We start from the raw sequence: 21,104 nt of genomic DNA on the forward strand, positions 1-21,104 counted from the left end.
GGAATTTATTAAGGTCAGATTTTTAAAAAAACGAATAGGTAGCCGCTCTTAATGTAAATTCTATGATCGATGCAATGATTGACCATGACGGCACACAAATCTGAGTCACGTCGATGGTAGAACTTTCCCAAAAACTGTCATATTTATTCGTAATGACTATGTTTCGAAGCAGCAAGCAGGAATTTATTATGGTCAGATTCTTAACAAAACGAATAGGTAGCTGCTCTTAGTGAAAATTCTATGCTCGATGCAATGATTGACCATGACGGCACACAAAACTGAGTCACATCGATGGTGTAATTTTCCCAAAAACTGCCATATTTATTCGTAATGACTGTGTTTCGAAGCAGCAAGCAGGACTTTATTATGGTCAGATTTTTAACAAAACGAATAGGTAGCCGCTCTTAGTGAAAATTCTATGCTCGATGCAATGATTGACCATGGTGGCACACAAAACTGAGTTTTTCACATCGATGGTAGAAATTTCCCAAAAACTGCACATATTTATTCGTAATGACTGTGTTTCGAAGCAGCAAGCAGCAATTTATTATGGTCAGATTTTTAACAAAACGAATAGGTAGCCGCTCTTAGTGAAAATTCTATGCTCGATGCAATGATTGACCATGACGGCACACAAAACTGAGTCACATCGATGGTAGAACTTTCCAAAAAACTGCACATATTTATTCGTAATGACTGTGTTTCGAAGCAGCAATCAGGAATTTATTATGGTCAGATTTTTAACAAAACGAATAGGTGGCCGCTCTTAGTGAAAATTCTATGCTCGATGCAATGATTGACCATGACGGCACACAAAACTGAGTCACATCGATGGTAGAACTTTCCCAAAAACTGCCATATTTATTCGTAATGACTGTGTTTCGAAGCAGCAAGCAGCAATTTATTATGGTCAGATTCTTAACAAAACGAATAGGTAGCCGCTCTTAATGTAAATTCTATGATCGATGCAATGATTGACCATGACGGCACACAAAACTGAGTCAGATCGATGGTAGAACTTTCCCAAAAACTGCCATATTTATTCGTAATGACTGTGTTTCGAAGCAGCAAGCATGAATTTATTATGGTCAGATTTTAACAAAACGAATAGGTAGCCGATCTTAATGTAAATTCTAGGATCGCTGCAATGATTGACCATGACGGCGTACAAAACTGAGTCGCATCGATGGTAGAACTTTCCCAAAAACTGTCATATTTATTCGTAATGACTGTGTTTCGAAGCAGCAAGCAAGAATTTGTTATGGTCAGATTCTTAACAAAACGAATAGGTAGCCGCTCTTAATGTAAATTCTATGATCGATGCAATGATTGACCATGACGGCACAAAAATCTGAGTCAAATCGATGGTAGAACTTTCCCAAAAACTGCCATATTTATTCGTAATGACTATGTTTCGAAGCAGCAAGCAGGAATTTATTATGGTCAGATTTTTAACAAAACGAATAGGTAGCTGCTCTTAGTGAAAATTCTATGCTCGATGCAATGATTGACCATGACGGCACACAAAACTGAGTCACATCGATGGTGGAATTTTCCCAAAAACTGCCATATTTATTCGTAATGACTGTGTTTCGAAGCAGCAAGCAGGAATTTATTATGGTCAGATTTTTAACAAAACGAATAGGTAGCCGCTCTTAGTGAAAATTCTATGCTCGATGCAATGATTGACCATGACGGCAAACAAAACTGAGTTTTTCACATCGATGGTAGAAATTTCCCAAAAACTGCACATATTTATTCGTAATGACTGTGTTTCGAAGCAGCAATCAGGTATTTATGATGGTCAGATTCTTAACAAAACGAATAGGTAGCCGCTCTTAATGAAAATTCTATGCTCGGTGCAATGATTGACCATGACGGCACACAAAACTGAGTCACATCGATGGTGGAACTTTCCCAAAAACTGCCATATTTATTCGTAATGACTGTGTTTCGAAGCAGCAAGCAGGAATTTATTATGGTCAGATTTAAAAAAAAAAACGAATAGGTAGCCGCTCTTAATGCAAATTCAATGCTCGATGTAATGATTGACCATGACGGCACACAAAACTGAGTCACATCGATCGTGGAAGCTTCCCAAAAACTGCCATATTTATTCTTAATGACTGTGTTTCGAAGCAGGAATTGATTATGGTCAGATTTTTAACAAAACGAATAGGAAGCCGCTCTTAATGTAAATTTATGCATTAGATTATGTCGTTTTATGTAACTTAAATTTAAGAAGTAAACGATCATTATTATACAAAATTACAGCGTTGCGAAGTAGTAATTTTAAGCAACTTCACCGGAAATCATGTTCACCGAACCGGTAGAGTATGTCATTTTAAGTTGAACTAAGGCTTATATTTTACTGTCGCATTGGATGCAAACTTATAAGCACATTCTGACTATTATCTAAACTAATGGTGTTTCGATATTGGCGTAAGAAGAGAGGTGCAGGCCGCCCCAGGTGCCATCCTTTCAGGGGTGACAAAGAATTGATTTAAAAAGCACCGTTTTTCTTCTCTTTTCATGTTTACTAGTTAGTTTGTTATCTCCACGAAACGTTACTTTTGAAATAGTTTTTATAATCATCTCCATGTTTTAACATAGTACGCAGCAGTAGTAGCTTTAATTAGCTGTTTCTTTTTAACACACGCCAACTTAATAACTGATTAATCACTTTGCTATATATAATGAATACACTTGTTACATTACTCATGTTATAATAATGTTAAAAGGACTACTGCGTTTGAAAATGTATTTTGTTTATGCTTTATTACGTATTAAGTTTTTTACATTAATATATTTAAATACAAATTCTTTAAAGCGCCAAATTTGCCTTTTCTTTCACTTCTTTGTTTCCATAATGTAAGCCCTTTAAATCAGTTTTGTTAATTGTGTGGTTATCAATTAGGAAAAAGCAATCTAAATAAGGGGAAGGCAAGTTGAAATACTGCCCTTGGTGTTAGAAGACCTTTCTAGGCTACTGTGTTTCGAAGCAGTATTTCATCTGGTATTGCAAGGAAGATGCATTGAGAGACAGAAAAAAAATTAGACAATATGTCTTGGCTTGCTTCAGTGTAAAGGCCGATCTTGAGACTTTGCGCTAGTCTTTGAGTAAAAAAATGTTCACGAACTGTATTTTAAGTTTAAATTTTGCACCAATAAGTTTAATCGATTTTACAAATTGTTTCTTCATTAGAAAATTTCCCCAAAAACACTGCTACTCAAAAATGACAATTTCATCCCGTTAATAAGCAGTTATTTTAGAATGCAATTTAGATTTTTTTTTCCCCAGAAATAACAACTTTTTTCCAAATAAGAACAATTATTTTTAGAATCCAATTCGAATATCGCTATTCTCAAAGACTTAGACATTACACTCAAGAGAAAAAAATTCCACTAAGATATAAGAAATAACAATAAATCAACGATTGATGTTTTCCAGCATAGATTTTAAAAGTTTCAAACCTCTATGGAGGGGGGGGGGGTTGGAGGTGGTTTCGCCCTTTGGAGTATGTGGGTTTTCAGTTTTTCGTTACTCATTGTACCAAGAATATAAACAAATATATATTTTTTACCTCCTGATCTCATCTTAGGCCCATTCAGGCCTGAAAACCGCAATTTTTAAGATATTTATTTTGGTTGTTCTAAAATTATGAAGTTTTTAGGACAATATTACATCAACAGCGTTGCCACGTTGAACCATGAACAAAAATAAGCAAAATTAATTAAACGAATTTGACAACACTTTTCTTCCTCAGAATCTAATCATTAATCTGAAAGACAACTGCGCCCTCAAAGCAAAGTTATACCTTCTTCAGCTATTTGGTGCCATTTGTTTCGGCTTAATTTTTGCTGATTTTTTTTTTAGCAACTTCCGTTTTTCTTAAATTTAGCACCCGCTGCCGTCAAAACTGGATAAGAAGCAAAAGTAGGTCTTTTTTAAAACTGCACAAGGAGGTCTTTTTCTTAAAAAATTCCCGATTTCTTCTAATTTTCTAAGACATATATGATTGTGTAATTTTCCACAAAAGCAATTCAAATATTCAGATTCTATTTTCACTGTCCTTGGTACCTTGAGTTTTTTCCTTGTCAATTTGAAAAAATCAGCCTTATTGTCTTTTACCTTCAATGTAAAAAAAGACAGTGTAGTCTTCCTAATTCCGTATATGTTCATTTGAAAATAATGCAATGAAAACTGATCAAGATACGTTTATTTATAAATAATAATACAAAAAAACATTCTAATTAATTCACATTAGAAAAAAGACTCACATAAATATCGATGCTGTTGTACCAAAAAGGCCCTAAGTTCCCACACCAATTTTTATCAATTATTGATACTCAATGTTGATTTCACCCCGAACCATTCTTATTTTACAAGTCTTTTGCAATAATTTCTTATTTTCTCATATAATATACTTTTTTTCGAATCCCCCCCTCGTGTCAAAAATAAGTTTCTCTGTAGAAATCTACGATAATATCTTTCGGGGTAAGAACTGTTAAAAACCCATTAGCGTGGTTTTAGATTAAACACACTTTCGAAAAGGCTTTTATGGCATTTTGAACGTTAAACTTATCCCCATCACTTAACCACCCCCCCCCCCACACACACTTCACCCGACTTTCAAAATATACAGCACCTAACATATCCTTGTATTAGGTGAAGTTGTTCCCAGTAATAATTATCAGAGTAAACCCCGTTAAAAACCCTAGTGGGGTGTGAAATTTTTAATTGGAGCTTATCCCCTTTAGGCACTGCAGCATCGGTGTTTGGCATAGGAAATAACGTCAACTACTATATACAATTATCGCAACATTTTCATATGCAAGAACTATCGCAACATTTTCATATGCAACAACTATCGTAACATTTTCATATCTTCTTTTACTTTCCAGAGCATCAACTCCATACAGGCGACCGCATCTTCAGCGCTGTCATGTCCAGAGACTAGAAAAATGAAGGAAAAAGATAAATGTTTTTATAAACTAGAAATAAATTGGATATTTGCACGACAATACACTTACTGAAACGAACTAAGGCATAATAGGCAATTAACAAAACGAATTTATTAATTCAGCAAAGTTGGCGACCTGTCCAGTGTCTTTTATAGGTCAAAAACAAAAACGAGGTCACCGTGAACGTGAGGATAGGGCCAAATATCCCAGTTGGAACCCCTCTCTGTGCGGAGGGGTTAAGCAAGTCAGTGGATGCTTGCACAAAGAGGGAGAGACTACTAGGACAAATACCTCTAGCGTCATTTCTAACCTCAGGATGAGATGAGTCTAGAATTTAATTTTTTTTTGAAATAAATACTTAACATTTTCCTTTCCATAGTCTGCAGCCGAATATACTTTCTAGAATTCGCCGGTTCCCCATCTTAATTTTTTAATTAACAATGCATGAGTATTTGATTTTATGAAACTTGGAAACAAAACAGGAAATTAAATATTGATTGCAGCGTTACCTAGCCATATTGTTATTCCCGTACCTAGGCAATTTTTAATTATCATTCAGGGACTGCCCGCTTTAAAAACTATACACACCAGGGGACGCGGATGACATATACAGGCATCCGTTTTACGGGTGACAAAAAGACAGAGTTGCCAACTGGGCATAGTTTATGTCGGGACACAATGATATTAAATGGCAAAAAAAGTAACAAATTTTAGACATTTGAGACAAAAAAGGAAACATTTTGTACATTCATGACATAAAACAAAACGTTTCCCAACTGAATATAAATGTTGGTTTAAAAAAATTTTACTTTTCACCAAAGTAGTGCTTTTTCTCGGTATTTATTTTTTTAGAATCCAGGTTTTGCCAGAAATGTTGTAAGTTAAAGTTTTTTTTTCCGAAGGAAGTAAAAAGCAAAAAACTAAGTATGACGACACTAGACCCTAAGGTCCAAATCGGCGGTGCTGATTTTCTTTCGTGGCCCTTCAACTTACTTTACTCCAAAGGAAGGGATTTACATGTTTACATCAATTTCACTTTGTACGAATGTTTTATATGGATTTTTTTCCTTTTTATTATATTTTAACTTTCCGCTTTGAGAGTGATTTAAATAGCGTCTTTTGGTCAATAATACAACTGATAAAATAAAAGTAGCCTCTAGTTTTCGAGATTTCAAGGTGGACACATTTTTAGATTCCCAGGGGACATATTCAAGGATCAAAAATTTGGCAACCCTGCGAGTAGTACTCGGAAATGTATACCAAGTGATGACGAGCGGGCAGTCGCTCAATTATTATTTATCTTTAAGAGAATAGAAATGCCAAAAGGAGTATAAGTGATCACCGTTGAATCCCAGGGTTTATCGTTACCTTATGAGTTCTAAGTGCCCCCAAACGATCAAGTCAAGCAAAGGACCTTTATGGTAAAAAAAAATAACGAAACAATAGATAAGATGATTGGTTCTTCACTTTCAAGCCTAATTTAATACACAAGATAATTTCAAAGCTCAGACATAACCGCAAACAAAATCAAAAAAGGCGTTGGCTTGCTAAATTTAGTGTGAGTCGGCTTGTTTTGATAAATGTCTTAATATATACCTTGGTTAATACAAGGTAAACTTTGACGATAAACAAAACCTTCACACTTCATTTGTTTACCTGCTGTTCTTCAATTCTTAAGTCCCTTTTTTATGAAGATGTGATTTTATGAAAAACTGCAATTATAGTTAGCCTGGTTAACGCATATTTGTGCGACAAAGCGAATGCAGCGGTAGAAAACAAAAACAAAACAAGAAACTTTAAAAATCACATCAAAATTTTTTTTATATAAATTTTTATTACACTTTTACGAGTTGGACAAATGTTTCAGGGGGGGGGGGGTCAAACCTCCTAGCCCCCCTAAATATGGCCTTGCTTAGGCACCTATAAAAGCACAAAAATATATTTATATATTTTAATGTAATAACACAAAAATTGGCTGAGGAAAGGTTGGTAGGCATATAGAAAGTTCTTGAAAACTGACTGTTAGCTAGTAGACAAAGGTCGCCCGAAGGGGTGCCAGGGGTGAACCCGCGAAAAAGACAAAAAAAAAAAATCCGGCTACATACTGAACATATATAATATAAGACAGTTGGCTAATTAAAGATACTCGTTTTTAAACCTTATCGTCTGGGAAATCCTTTTTAAATTATTGAACTTGAAAATAAACATACAAACACATTTAAAACACTGAAAGATTTAATTCTTTAGTCACAAGGCGTCTTCCGAATCTCTTTGTTGACTAATAGACGGGCGCGTCAACTCACAAGAATTTATAATTTGTCATACACACTACTTTTTATTCCGTTCTCACAGCTAGCCACGTTGCCACGTTACTAACTAAAGTAAACCAAACTAAGGAAAGAAAGAGGGCGGAAAGAGCTAAAATGTAAATTTATTTTGGCCGACAAAATTAGTCAGCAAAATAAAAAGAAGAATGTGAAATTAGAACTTATTCTCGACTACAACTCCTACTTCTACTCAGTGTTGCCAGATGGTGCACATTTGCGCCATTTGGGCGTTTTTTTGAGGCGGCTGTACTTTAAATTGCACAGGTATGCGCATTGCGCCATATTTGCGCATTTTTGGAAATTTCGGCGCAAATGGGGCGATTTTGGTTTCCGTATGAAAAAATCGGGATTTTTAGATACCTTACAGTTATTTTATGTCAAGACATATAGAGGGTGATGTTCAAAATCTTAATACCGCGAAACTTCAAAGGACAGGAGCATGGTTAGCGAATAGAGACCTGTAAGAGCAAAAATGGGAAAGTGGGCAAATTTCCAGAAAGCATACAAGAAAGAGTGGGAAAAGCAGGCTGAGCTGAAAGATTGGCTGAAGCCTGTAGACAGTGACCCGACTTCAGCATACTGCCCTGTATGTAAGTCCACCCTGAGGGCTCACTTGGCTGATCTCAAGCGCCATGCAGAAGGGATGAAGCACAAAGCTGAAATGAGAAAACTGCTGCCACCTGATAGGACACCTGCACTTGAGCGAGTTGGTAAGCACACTGTGGTTAGCAGCATTCTTAATTGTACAGTATAGAAGCCCCCTTTCAACACGATGTCATTACTATGTTGATTTTTGTGATTCTTCAGGTAGGCGTGGTCTCTGTAATGCTGTGCTGATAGTGATGAAATCAATAGGAAGCCCCTTCTATTTCCCATGTGTTTTCCTCAGTCTAGCAGGCCAGCCCTTTTCCATGCACCCCAGATAAACCACACTGCACCATGAGAAAAATAGATGGGCTTTGTTATTTGTTCATAACTGTTTTTGCGAATAGAGTTTGTTTACATTGTATAAGGTCGCAAACGAAATGGGAGGAGGAGGGGCACTTTTGGTTACACCATGCCACCATGCCATCCACCATGCCATGCCATGGTGGATGGCATGCCATCCACCATGCCAGCTACGGTTAGTGGATATAGACTTGTAATGACGTCGTAGATTTGCAGAAACCTCTAACAACTGTCCGGATTGTGGTGTGCTCCCCCCGAACAAATGTGCTGAAAAGCAGTAATAACGGCGGCCGTGTTTTTTTGTTTTTTTTCTTTGACTCGGTTACTCTTATCGTCCGAACTTGCATTTTCGAAAGAGTTATCCCACGTCACATACTTTAAGAAGACAAAGCAGCAGCTATTGGGAGCTTGGAGCTTTGGTTTCCTATACAAAAATTGGCAGAAGACGCGAAAATGCGCCGAAGGCTTATTTTCGCTTCTCTGGCTGCGCGATCTTGTGTCAAGCATCTGGCAACACTGCTTCTACTAAAAACTCATTGCAGAACCAAGCTGCCTTAGGTAAACACAGCTTCTCTTCCGTTTCAAACTTCAAATCGCTTTTCTCCACACTATGAAGATCCAATTTATACCTCAACTCTGAGAATCCTCTCAACTTTCGTTTTTTTTTCTGAGTTATGTAAGGAAATCGATTCCAATTTTGTAACACTCTTGTTGTACTTGCAAGTTGATGGCTTCCCAAAACAGTAAATTATCCCTTTTTGTGTTATTATATGCCTTTATTATGTTATAAATTTCCTTTTTTTTTATCATTCCCCCATTGCGCTATTATTGCGCCTAAATTATGTTCAAATTCCGTTTCTGTATTTTATTTGCCATTTTCCGTCCTTCTTTTTTATGTTATACACCGTTTTTCATTTGTACTTACAACGGGCCACAAATAAATTCAATTTTGGTCAAATGGAAAGTTTTAAAGAGAGGTTTACTACGTGAAGAACTGAAACAACTATTGAAGAATGCCTAACCAAATACAAAATTCTTTAAAAGAAAGTTCCAATTTCCTTTATATCCTTTTTGTTGACCTCTTCTCCTTCTATTCGGCGACGCCCTAATTTTTTTACGGACCCATCTCTTTATTTATTATTTAATCATCGAAGAATGTTTTTACACTATGCGAAAATCAGCAGCAATTTTTTAGGGGTATCAGACCAGATGTAAAGTCCTTTAAAAGAAAGTTCAATATCCTTTAAATCCTTTCCAATAACTTCTTCACCTTCCATTCGGGAAAGTCTTGCTTTTCCTTCAGCCCCATGTGGATGGCCAAGAAGTACGATTTTGAGGACTCTATCATCCTTCATCTGGAAAACACCGCTTGTACACAGGGCTGCCACCGTGACCAGTTCCTAAAGCGCTATTTTGTCCAATTTTGCGTGCTACACAGCGATTATATGTGCTATAGCAAAAAAAATTGACTGTAATAGTGTTAAAATACTGTTAAAATAGCGCTTTTGGGCTACAGGTGGCAACCTTGAGCACGTGCTACAGTGCTACGCATAATGAAATAGCGCTAAAATAGCACTTTCGCGATACAGGTGCTTGAACAACCCTCCTTGGACATAGATTTGCTCGCCACCGGGAAAGATCAATTCCAAAGAGAAAGTCGAAAGAGGATTTTTTTTTAAATATGAATGGCAGTCATGTAATATGTATCATGAGAACCAAAACAATAGTGATAATTTATCATACGTTGAACCTCTTAACCTCCAAATTGAACAAGGACTAATAAGAGGTTTCGGCAAAGGTTAAGAATAGCAGCTTTCCAGAAGGAGATATTCTAGAACAAAAAGAGATACCCTTCTAGATTGCTATTTTATGTTCTTTTTCATGACTTGGTTCGCTTTTTTGGCAATTCATCACCAGCCCCTCTCTAGTGGCCTTATATAACCTAAGGCTATGAGAAAAAAGTAACATAATAATTGATGAAAACTGAAATAGATAAAAAGGGGGGAAAAAGGAAATATAATTCATTGATACTTATCATATAGTAGCAATCCCATCTTTTTTTTTTTTTTTTTTGGTTAGTTTCTGCATATAGTCTGAGGTCATATGAAACCATTAGAGGGGGAAGGGTCTGGGGAATAATAGTCAAAACGTGAACAAAACTATAAATATGAGCATAAAATTAGCAATAAAAAATGTCTCTCTTTTTGTTCTATCATGTCTCCTACTGAAAAGCTGTTATTCTCAATCTTTACCAAAATTTAATTGTTCTGAGCAATTCGCAATAGTTCCACGACATTCACTGTAAGAGCGAAATTGTCAAATTGCCCAAAGTTTGGACCCAGCCAAAAGAGATTTAAAAATCAGAGACTAACAAGATTTATTCCCGAAGTTCTTTGCCTTTCCCTTAGAATAGCAAAATTGGATTGTCTTTTCTACTCCAGCAGATTGTTCAAGATTGACCTTTTATTAACTTGTCAGACTCAGCATCTAAGAACTAACTTTGAAAACTTTTTTCTCGGGGGAACAAAACTGACCGATTTCTTCTTAGTTATGCCGCAGATACAAAAGAAACAAGAGAAAGAAAATGAGAAAGGAAGAAAATGGGGGCTAACGTTTGCTAAGAAATGAAAAATAAACAGTGACCCAGATCAATTCCCCAGGTTTTTTCTCTGGATAAGATGTAAATACTTAGCAAAACCTTAGCTATTTCATCTTTTAGCTAGGACATGAAAAACAAACAGTGACACAGCTCAATTCTCCAGATTTTTTTTTCTGGATAAGATGTACTGTAGATACTTAGCGAAACCTTAGTTATTTCATCTTTTAGCTAGGAGATGCAATACAAACAGTGACCCAGCTCAATTCTCCAGATTATTTCTCTGCATGAGATGTATTTTCTCAACACAATCCAAAATTTAGAATGAAATATTAAATACTAATATGCTATAGCCACAAACTGGACCTCTAAAGGTCCCATTACCTTATTCTCCCTTTATTTCTCAGGTTTTTGACATACTGCTATCCTAACAAAAACATTAACCAGTTTAAAATGGCATTTCGAATAATCTAATAATCTCGGGTTTCAATCAGTTAAAGAACAATTAGGTAATAGTTAAATCTAAAAAACAAAATTAAAAAACAAAAAATCAAATAACATGTCTATTTCTTTTTTTTACGGCCGTGGAACAATTCAATGGATTATTGGTTGAAAAGGAGACATGCACTGGTCTTGAGATCCCATGGACTGATAGGCTGAAGAGGATATATACCGTATAGAGGTTATTTGACTCAGCAAATGATAGAGCAGGGTTGAAACGAAATTACGATATTCCAGTTCCGCGCCACCTTGCGAATTAGTTTCTACAAGTTCCACTTTTCTTCATCATCATTACAGGTTGCACAATTATCATGTATTCATTTCATATATTAAAACCGAAGTTTAACGTCAAACACATAAACAATCGAATCTTTCTTTAAATCAATGTTCTCGTTACTATTTCCGAAGGGTTGTCCACTTTCAAAAACCGTGAAACCAAGGGCAGCAGCGGAATAAGTTTTGTTTTGAGCTGTAAAACAAGTAGCTAGAGAGGGGGCTACTCCTCAATTATTTGTCGAAAAATATTGAATTATGTTAAAATCATTAATCAATTTCTGACAACTCTAATGAAATAGGGTATTAATCCAGTGTTAGCACTAAACTCGTCTCCAGCAAAATTACTGTGTGATTACCCCAAAAGAGTAAAAAATGTATATAAAGCGTTTTTCAGTTTTGGCAACTGGCCAAAGATGACAGTGGATCAACCCAATTTTTTACTATTAAAAAGAAACTATCATTCATTAGCGGATATTAGAGGAAAACAACCTGCACATACAAACAAGCATAACCCAATTCCTGGGTCCAATCTAAGGATCAACCCTCGGAGGAAAGGACCTATAGTTTAATTTTACCAGTGCCACCAGGGAACAACTTGATACATCCTAGGCTTTTCGGTCTCAAATATGGGGAGTTGTACCATATTTTCCTCCAGAATATACACCCTGAGTTTAACTGGTAAGGGGTAGACCTGAATAAGAGTGAACGTGATAAGCATAAGACCACCAGGGCATATCTGTGCCAGCTAGCCCAGGAAGATCCAAGTACGTTAAGTGTCCTTCTTCTCGCCCAAGACAAAAAAGGGAATAAACTGGCCAATTTCCGCAGTAGGCCAAAACGACGGGTCAAATTGCGTACAAATGAGGAAGAAGGGCTCACGCACAGGACAAACTCCATTGACAACGGTGCAAGCACATCGCGTATAAAATCATCATGTTTGTAGGAGTCTAACTGCAGGCCGTCAACGAGTCAACTTGCTATTAAAAATTCTGGACAATAGAACAAATTTAACATAGGACGAGGAGTAAAGGTGCCACGACTTGAGCGGCCATTCCTTGTCCGAAAGGTGAATTTTTCTATATCACCAATAAGAGCAATTTTATCAACAATAAAAATTCCAAGGAAACCAATGTTATTCAATCAAGTTGGAATATCCACTAAAATTCTTCTGCCTTACAAATAGAAATTAACAACAAAGAGGCAAACCACATTCACAGAGAGAATAGGTTAGGACATGCAGAGCCACTAACATAGCCCATTTTCTAGTTTTTCCTAATCATTAATTAAAAAAACTTTCCAAAAAATAAGTTTTTCAAAGAAAAGTAAAGGCCATTTTAAACTTAAGCTCAGCATATACAAATAGGCTACCTTTTAAAATTCATACTCAAAACGACCAGAAATTACTATTAAATAATAAATGAAACCCAAAACGAACAGATATTAAATAAACAATCATAGCAAAAACAAACAGCAAGTAATAATATAAATGAATAAATAGATCTCAAAGCGAGTAATGCTTAGATTGAATATGAATATCAAGCTTAAAACGAAAAAAAAAATATTTTTCTATTGAAGTATAAATGAAACTTAAAACGAACAGAGATTAAATAAACAATCGATGCAAATAAACATACAATAGATATTAATGTAAATTAATAAATAAATCTTGAAACGAGTGAAACTTACATTGAATATGCGAATCAAGCTTGAAACGAACAAAAATCACCACAAACAAGAGTTTGGGTTATGACCTCCTTCTCTCACTGTAAAAGTCTAAAACCTAATGCGTCATTGGCGCTTTACTGAAAACCGATTTTATGACAAATATTTTCTTTTGTACTTAATATTGAAAATAAATATTAAAATTATAGTAACATTTTGAACTGATGAGCTTTCAGCAATTAACATCATTATATATCAAACACTCAGTTTAATTTACTAGCTCTTTTAACAGTTGTTAAAGACGAATTTAGTTTCCCTAAAAACAAGTGTTTGGATACTGCCTCCTTTCCTAACTGTAAATAAAAACCAAAAGCCTACTGCATCATTGGCGCTTAACTGAAAACGGATTATATTACAAATATTTTCTTTCCCAGTTCTTACTGTATTGAAAATAAAATACAATTACAGTGAAATAAATTCTTGAACTGATGGATTTTTCAACAATTAATATCATTATACATCAAATATTTGATGTTGTTTATACTTTCCAGGACTGCTCAAGACGCATATAGTTTTCAGTAAAGCGCCAATGACGCAGTAGGTTTTACACTTTTACAGTGAGAGAAGGTCATATCCAAACTCTTGTTTGTGGTGATTTTTGTTCGTTTCAAGCTTGATTTGCATACCAATTTAAGTTTCACTCGTTTTAAGATTAATTTACATTAATATCTATTGTATGTTTGTTTACACTGATTGTTTATTTAATTTCTGTTCGTTTTAAGTTTCATTTATACTTCAATAGGTAAATATTTCTTTTTCGTTTTAAGCTTGATATTCATATTCAATCTAAGCATTATTTGCATTGAGATCTATTTATTTATTTAAATAATTACTTGTTTATGATTTTGATATGAGTGTTTATGTAAATTTTATCCGTTTTGGGTTTCATTTATTCTTTAGTAGTAATTTCTGGCCGTTTTTAGTTTTAATTTTAACATTTATTTTTATATTCTTAGCTTAAGTTTAAAATGGCCTTTACTTTTCTTTGAAAAAATGATATTTAGGAAAGTTTTTTTTAATTAATTTTTGTTCTTCTTTGAATGCAAAAAATTAATAGTTTTTGAAAAATTACTTATTTCAAAATCAAATTAAAAAAAAAAAAAAATAAAATATTCATAGAAGTATCAAAACTGGTATCGCAGTAACAATATCAAAGTGAAAAAATGGGTTTGTGTCAACCTCGGAGTTTTTATTATCTGATTTTGAACTATTTTAAACAAAATTGCAATCTCAAAATTTTTATTGGATGGGTTCGGGGAAAAAGGGCATGGGGGACTAGAATAAGCTTCGGTCTCTTTTGACTCTTTAAAAATGAAATAGAACTTTCTATTTTCAATCAAATGAACCCTCTCTGAAGTTTATACGAGTATACCTTCTATATATAAATCCCCAGAGTATAACTTACAACGCCTGTCCCTGGGCCCCGGGGGGTTGTGTTGACCCTGGAGTTTTAATATCTGATGGTTGAACTATTTTTAACAAAATGATTACCTCAAATTTTTTATCAGATATATTTGGGGGAAAAGGGCTTGGGGGGGAGTTGCCCTCTGATCAGTTTTGAATCTTAAAAAGGGCACTAGAAATCTCGATTTCCAATCGAATGAGCCTCCTTTGAAGTTTATACAACGACCCCTTCTATATGAAGTGCCTCTGAGAAAAAATAAATGGAGTGTGGGGAGAAGATAGCTGCCCTCACATCACTTTTAACTCTTAAAAAGTGAATTACAACTTTCAATTTCCAATCAAATAAGCCCTGTTAGGAATTTTATGCGAGCATCCCTTCCAGGAGACCCAAATATGTTCCCAGTGCATAACTTAAAACGCCTACCTCCGGGCCCTGGGGGTCTATATCGATACCGGAGTTTTTTGTTATCAGAATTTGAACTATTTTTAACAAAATGTCTATATAAAAAATTTTATCTCATGCATTTAGGGCGTGAAGGAGGGAAGGGGGGTTAGTTGCCCTCCAATCTCTTTTGACTCTTAAAAAGTGAACAAGAACTTTCAATTTCAAATCAAATGAGCCCTCTCCGAAGTTTATACAAGCATTCCTTCCATAAGAACTGTATATGCCCCTACAGCATTACTCATAACGCCTGCTTCTGGGCCCTGGCGGGTTCCATCGACACATAAATTTTTCTTATCTGACCTTTGAACTATTTTTAATGAAATGGCTATTATGAAAATTTTACCGGATGGGCTTGGGGGAAAAAGAGTGTGTGTAGAGGGGGGGGCTACTTGCCCTCGGATATCTTTTGACTCTTAAAAATTGAACTAGAACTTTCAATTTCCGATCAAATGAGCCCCCTCTGAAGTTTATACGAGCATCCCTTTCATAAGAACCATGTACGCCCCCAGGACAACACTTACAACGCCTATCCCCCGGGTTCTGGGGGGGGGTGTTATCTAATTTTTGTACAATTTCCAAAACACTGGGTATCTCAAAATTTGTAGCGGACGGGTTTGGGGAAAAAGAGCGTGGGGGGCTAGTTTAACTCTCTTGACTCTTAAAAAATGAACTAGAACTTTCAGTTTCCAATCAAATGAGCCCTCTCTGAAGTTTATACGAGCATCCCTTTCATAAGAACCATACATGCTTTTAGGCCATAACTTAGAACACCTTCCCCTGTGCCCTGGGGGGTTCTATTGACACCATATTTTTTCTTATCCGACCTTTGAAGTATTTTTAACAAGATGTCTATCTCAAAATCTTCATCAGATGGGTTTTGGAAAAGAAGGCCTGGGGGGGGGGGGCTAGCTGCCCTCGGATCCCTTTTGATTATTAAAAAGTGAGCTCGAACTTTCAATATCCAATCAAATAAGCCCTCTCTGAAGTTTATACAAGCATCCCTTTCATACAAACAATATATGCCCCAGGGCATAACTTACAATGCCTGCCCCTGGTCCCTGGGGGGTTGTGACGACACCTGAGTTTTTGTTATCTGACTTTTGAGAAATTTTTAACTTAATGGCTATCTCAAAAATTTTATTGGATTCATTTGGAGAAGACGGGGCGGGGGGGGGGGATGGTTGCCCTCCAATCTCTTTTGACTCTAAAAAACTTAACTAGAACTTTCAATTTCCAATCAGATGAGCCATCTCTGAATTTTTCACGAGCATCCCTTCAATAAGAACCATATATTCCCGCAGGCCATAACTTACCAACACCTGCCCTCGGGCCCTTGGGGGCTGTGTTGACCCGTGAGTTTTCGTTATATGGTCATTGAACTGTTTTAAAAAAAGGTATCTCAAAATTCTTATCGGATGGGTTTGAGGAAAAAAGGGCGCGGAGGGAGTCGGCTAGATGACCTCCAAACTCATTTGACTCTTAAAAAGTGAACTAGAACCCATAAGACCCATATATGCCCCCAGGGCATAACTTTACAACGCCTGTCCCCGAGCCCTGGTGGGTTGTGCCGACACCGGAATTTTTGCTATATGATTTTTACTATTTTTAACAAAATAGCTATCTTAAAATTTTTATTGGATGCATTTGGGAAAGAAGGGTTTGGGGGGGGGGGGGGGGGGAGCTGGTTACACTCCAATATCTTTTGACGCTTAAAAAGTGAACTATAACTTTCAATTTCCAATCAAATGAGCCCTCTCTGAAGTTTATACGAGCATTCCTTCTATAAGAACCATATATGCCCCCAGGGCATAACTTATAACTATAACTTGCCGCTGAATAACTTATAACTTATAACTTGTCGCTGAAGACTGTGGGGGAGTGACCTACTCAAACATACAATTTAAAAACCTGTCCACTACGTTGAGCCACCTTTCTACCCCGAGGAGGCGATTTGATGTATTTGGGTAAATGGTTGGCGCGTGAAGTGTATCGGCTACCCTATAACCAATTTCAAATAATAAAAAGAACCCAAGTCATTAAGTCTCCAGATAAATGAACCTTTCTGAAGTTTCTAAGACAACGTTGTCTCTACAAAACCTTATATGCCCCCAGGGCATAACTTACAACCCTTGCCTTGAGGGCTGTGGGGGGAGTTGTCATCCTCAAAGACCTAATTTCCAGAACTTAAAACTACGTTTAATAAAATGACTGTCTCAAAATTTTGATTGGATGTGTTTGGGGGAATGATGGGTGTGGGGGGGCTAGTTGCCCTCCAATCATTTTAGACTATTAAAAAGAGCACTAGAAATCTCGATTTCCATTCGAATGAGCTCCCTTTGAAGTTTGTACGACAACGCCTTCTATAAAAACCTTATATGCCCCCAGGGCATAACTTAAAACGCTTGTCCTGCGGGCTGTGGGGGAGTGTCCTCCTCAAAAACATATTTTCCATCCAGAAAGCAACTGCGCTAAACAAAATGGCTATATCAAAATTTTGATTGGATGTGTTTGGGGGGATGATGGGCGTGGGGGGGGGGGGCTAGGTGCCCTCCAATCACTTTCGACTATTAAAAAGGGCACTAGTTCTTTGAATTTCTAATCGAATCAGACTTTTTTGAAGTTTCTACGACAACACCTTCTATAAAAACCTGGTATGTCCCCAGGGCATGACTTAAAACCCTTGCCCTGAGGGTTTTGGGGGAGTGTCCTCCTCAAGAACATATTTTCTATCTGGAAATCAACTAGCCGACGCTGAACAAAATGGCTATCTCAAAATTTTGATTGGATGTGTTTGGGAGAATGGGGGGATGTGTGGGGGGGCTATCTGCCCTCCAATCACTTTCGACTATTAAAAAGGGCACTAGAACTCTCGATTTCCAAACGAATGAGCCCCCTTTGAAGTTTCTACGACGACCCCTTTCATATGAAGCGCCTCTGGAAAAAAAAAACCGTGGGCATAAAAGAATTATAACAGATACAAGTGTTTAAAAATAAGTGTTGTGCTGCGAACTGGTAAATAAGAAACGAAATTAAAAAAAATTAAATATATTTTTTTTATATTAAAAAATTAAACTTGTGCACAAAAATCACAAAATTAAGAGACAATCCAGAGAGCAGAAGAATTAAAAATACTGCTAAAAAGCAAAAAATGAAAATTCGAGTCTCTTTTTAGTTCTTTGACTTTTCTCTAGATTTCACAGACAAGTTCTTCTATTTCTCTTTATTTGGATGCGGAAGACACCTTGTACGGAATATAGGTAACAGATTGGCAACGCCTTATTTTTGCTGGCCTCAAGCCTCATCGTGTAATTGTATTTTGTTATAGTTGTCACGCTTGGTCAATTCAGTTTCATATTTTTCACTCGGCTATAGCTTTAATTACGACTATTCGTTTATATATAATTGGTCCAACCACCCTTTGTCCTTGGCACTGATATGATAGTTAGGTTCATTTTAGTTGTTCAATTAATAGCAGAAACTGTTAGGCTAATACTCAAATAACGTTTGGAACGTTAAGGGACATTAAGTTAACGTTAAGGAACGTTTGGTCGGTCATTAAAAAATATACGGCTTCCAAAACAGATGAATGTCCGAAAGAAGATAAGGAGATACAAGATAAGAGAGAAGAAGGCAAAGAAAACAAAGACGCAGCAGAAAAACAGAAGACTGAGGATTTACTCTTGCTCGAATATTAACCGACAGTGGATTTACTTTAACCGACAGTGGCGGTTCTGGTCTCTCTTGCGTCCGAGACAAAATATTGGTTTGCCCCCCCCCCTGTCTCCCAAAAGTTTTAACAAATTCTCAATTATAAACAATACTTTTGATTTATTGAAATCTGACTATTCTTACTTTATATGGGAAAAGACATGGAAAAAATGAGAATTTCGAATTCAATTTGCTTATACCTGCTGCCAACTACGTCTGCGACATTATTTTATTAAAAATAAAACTTTAAAATAATTATAACTGTTAAATTATCCATTTGAAGTTTTGCACGCCTAAAATTTCTGCAGTCGGAGCAAATGCTCCCTCTGCCCCCTTAAAACCGCTTGTGGTAGTGGGAAGCCAGTACTACTTTGTGGAATACAAATGAGTTTTTTTTAGCAAATGCAGATCCCAGTGCGTATTTCAACCCCATTCAGAAAATACAAAAAAAAGCTGCAAAAAAACAAAAAAACAAAAACAAAACAGAAATACTGAGAAAAAAAAAACAGAAAAAAATCTTAAAATGAAGGCCTGCTCTGAAAATTCGTAATTATATCATAATTTGTAATTATGCAGTTTAAAAATAGACTAACTATATCAGTGAGTTACAAAAATATTCGTAAGACCCTTGAACGAGTATGTGAGAGTAAGTCCATTCAAGTCAATATTTCATTGTATATTTGCTTTGACTTACCGTTTTTTAGGATTCTTCCGCACTTAAGATGAGCTTTAATAAGTTTTAAGACTGATTACCATCGGAAGGTAGATTTTTAACCCGAATTTTCAGTTCTTTCAATGTAAGACTGTATACTTTTCCCCCAATCACAGAATTCGGGTATTTGGAATTCCAGGTATTTTGGAAAATAGCCAAGCTTGGCAACAAGGGTGGAAAAACCCCGTTGATCTGTTGCAATAGCGGGTTACTCAGCTCAATGCTACACATGCAGCTCAGTGTTGCACGATTGAAAATTCTCGTATTTATCTTCTTACGTTTAGCCAATCTTACACAATTTTAGACTTACAATTTTATTTTTGGAATGGTGTTACTTTTTCCTTATTTACAGTATTCATAATGAAGTTAATTATGGCTCAGCTGACCTTACTTAATTGAACCAGGAACAGACAGTTTAGCTATCCCTGTAAGCAAGGCCGTGTCAAGGGGGAGGGAGGTTCCCGGATTTGAACCCCCAAACGAAATTTTTGTTCGACCTGTAAAAAATTAACAATTAGTAGTTTAAAACATATATATGGGGAGCTGAGACCAATCAAGTAAAGAACTATAAATTCAACATTTCTTTTGCAATTGAAAGAAACAGAAGACTTTGCCATCTTCATTGGAAATTCACTGTATATTTAGGCAATGTTAAAGCAGAAAATTTACATTTCAAGACTTTGAATGAACCGGAGTTAATTATTTTGTTTTGTATAAATATGTTAGTTTTAATTTTAATACTTTGGTATTTCCACTAATGACGATCACTGTATATGCGATCCAGAAATCTAGACTTTTGTACCTGTTCTCAGTGTCTAAATAAAAGTACGTGTCCCCATTTGAACGTTTAAATGCGTATAATTTTTTTTATACGTTTCGTATACATTTTTTTGCAGCCCTCCCTGTTTGTGAGACAAAATAGTACCTAAAAGCAACATTTAATTTTTCAGCTTAAATGGAAGCTCACAAGTTAATTGGGTTTAGGTGGGTGGAGGGGGGGGGTACTTAGTTCAGCAAGTAATTTCTGTTCTTGTAATCCACATCCTTGTCAACAAAAATAAAGACACTTACCATCATTTTGAATTATTTTCTTCAAGATGTCAGCACTCAAAGTTTTCAGAGCCTTTTTATAGGGTGGGCCCATCTTATGAGGAAAAACCACACTTGTATCAACCACTGTTGGATGTATTAGCTGAAAAGAGAAGATATAATTTTACCACCTAAATGGTATTCACGGGTAGACAATGACGAAATTAGATTTCTTGCCACACATTCACACAAAAAAAAGAAGTTAAAAATAGCAAAAATACAGAAACTCAAAGGCAAGCAATAACAAATGCCAATTAAAACCAGTACAAAAAATGACTATGAGATACAAAAATATAAATGCTTAAAAATCAATATAAATATAATAAATTGATTTGATTGAAAAAAATATAAATTGATACATTGTTATATTGATATATTGATATAATACAAATTGATATATTGAAAAAATAT

The 21,104-nt window shown here is 36.0% G+C and overlaps 1 long non-coding RNA gene across 1 annotated transcript; it reads right to left on the reverse strand.

Annotated features, from left to right (window-relative positions):
* Window positions 1–4,202: 4,202 nt before the first annotated feature.
* On the reverse strand, window positions 4,203–20,814 carry LOC148942611 (uncharacterized). Its single transcript, XR_016143093.1, has 2 exons — window positions 20,676–20,814; window positions 4,203–4,957 (listed from the first exon to the last, which is right to left on the reverse strand). It is a non-coding gene; the product is annotated as an uncharacterized LOC148942611 (long non-coding RNA).
* Window positions 20,815–21,104: the final 290 nt, after the last annotated feature.

Source organism: Artemia sp. Qi Xiang Cuo, chromosome 16 (assembly GCF_049724085.1).
Source record: "Artemia sp. Qi Xiang Cuo chromosome 16, ASM4972408v1, whole genome shotgun sequence".
In the NCBI taxonomy this organism is placed as follows: Eukaryota; Metazoa; Arthropoda; class Branchiopoda; order Anostraca; family Artemiidae; genus Artemia; species Artemia sp. Qi Xiang Cuo.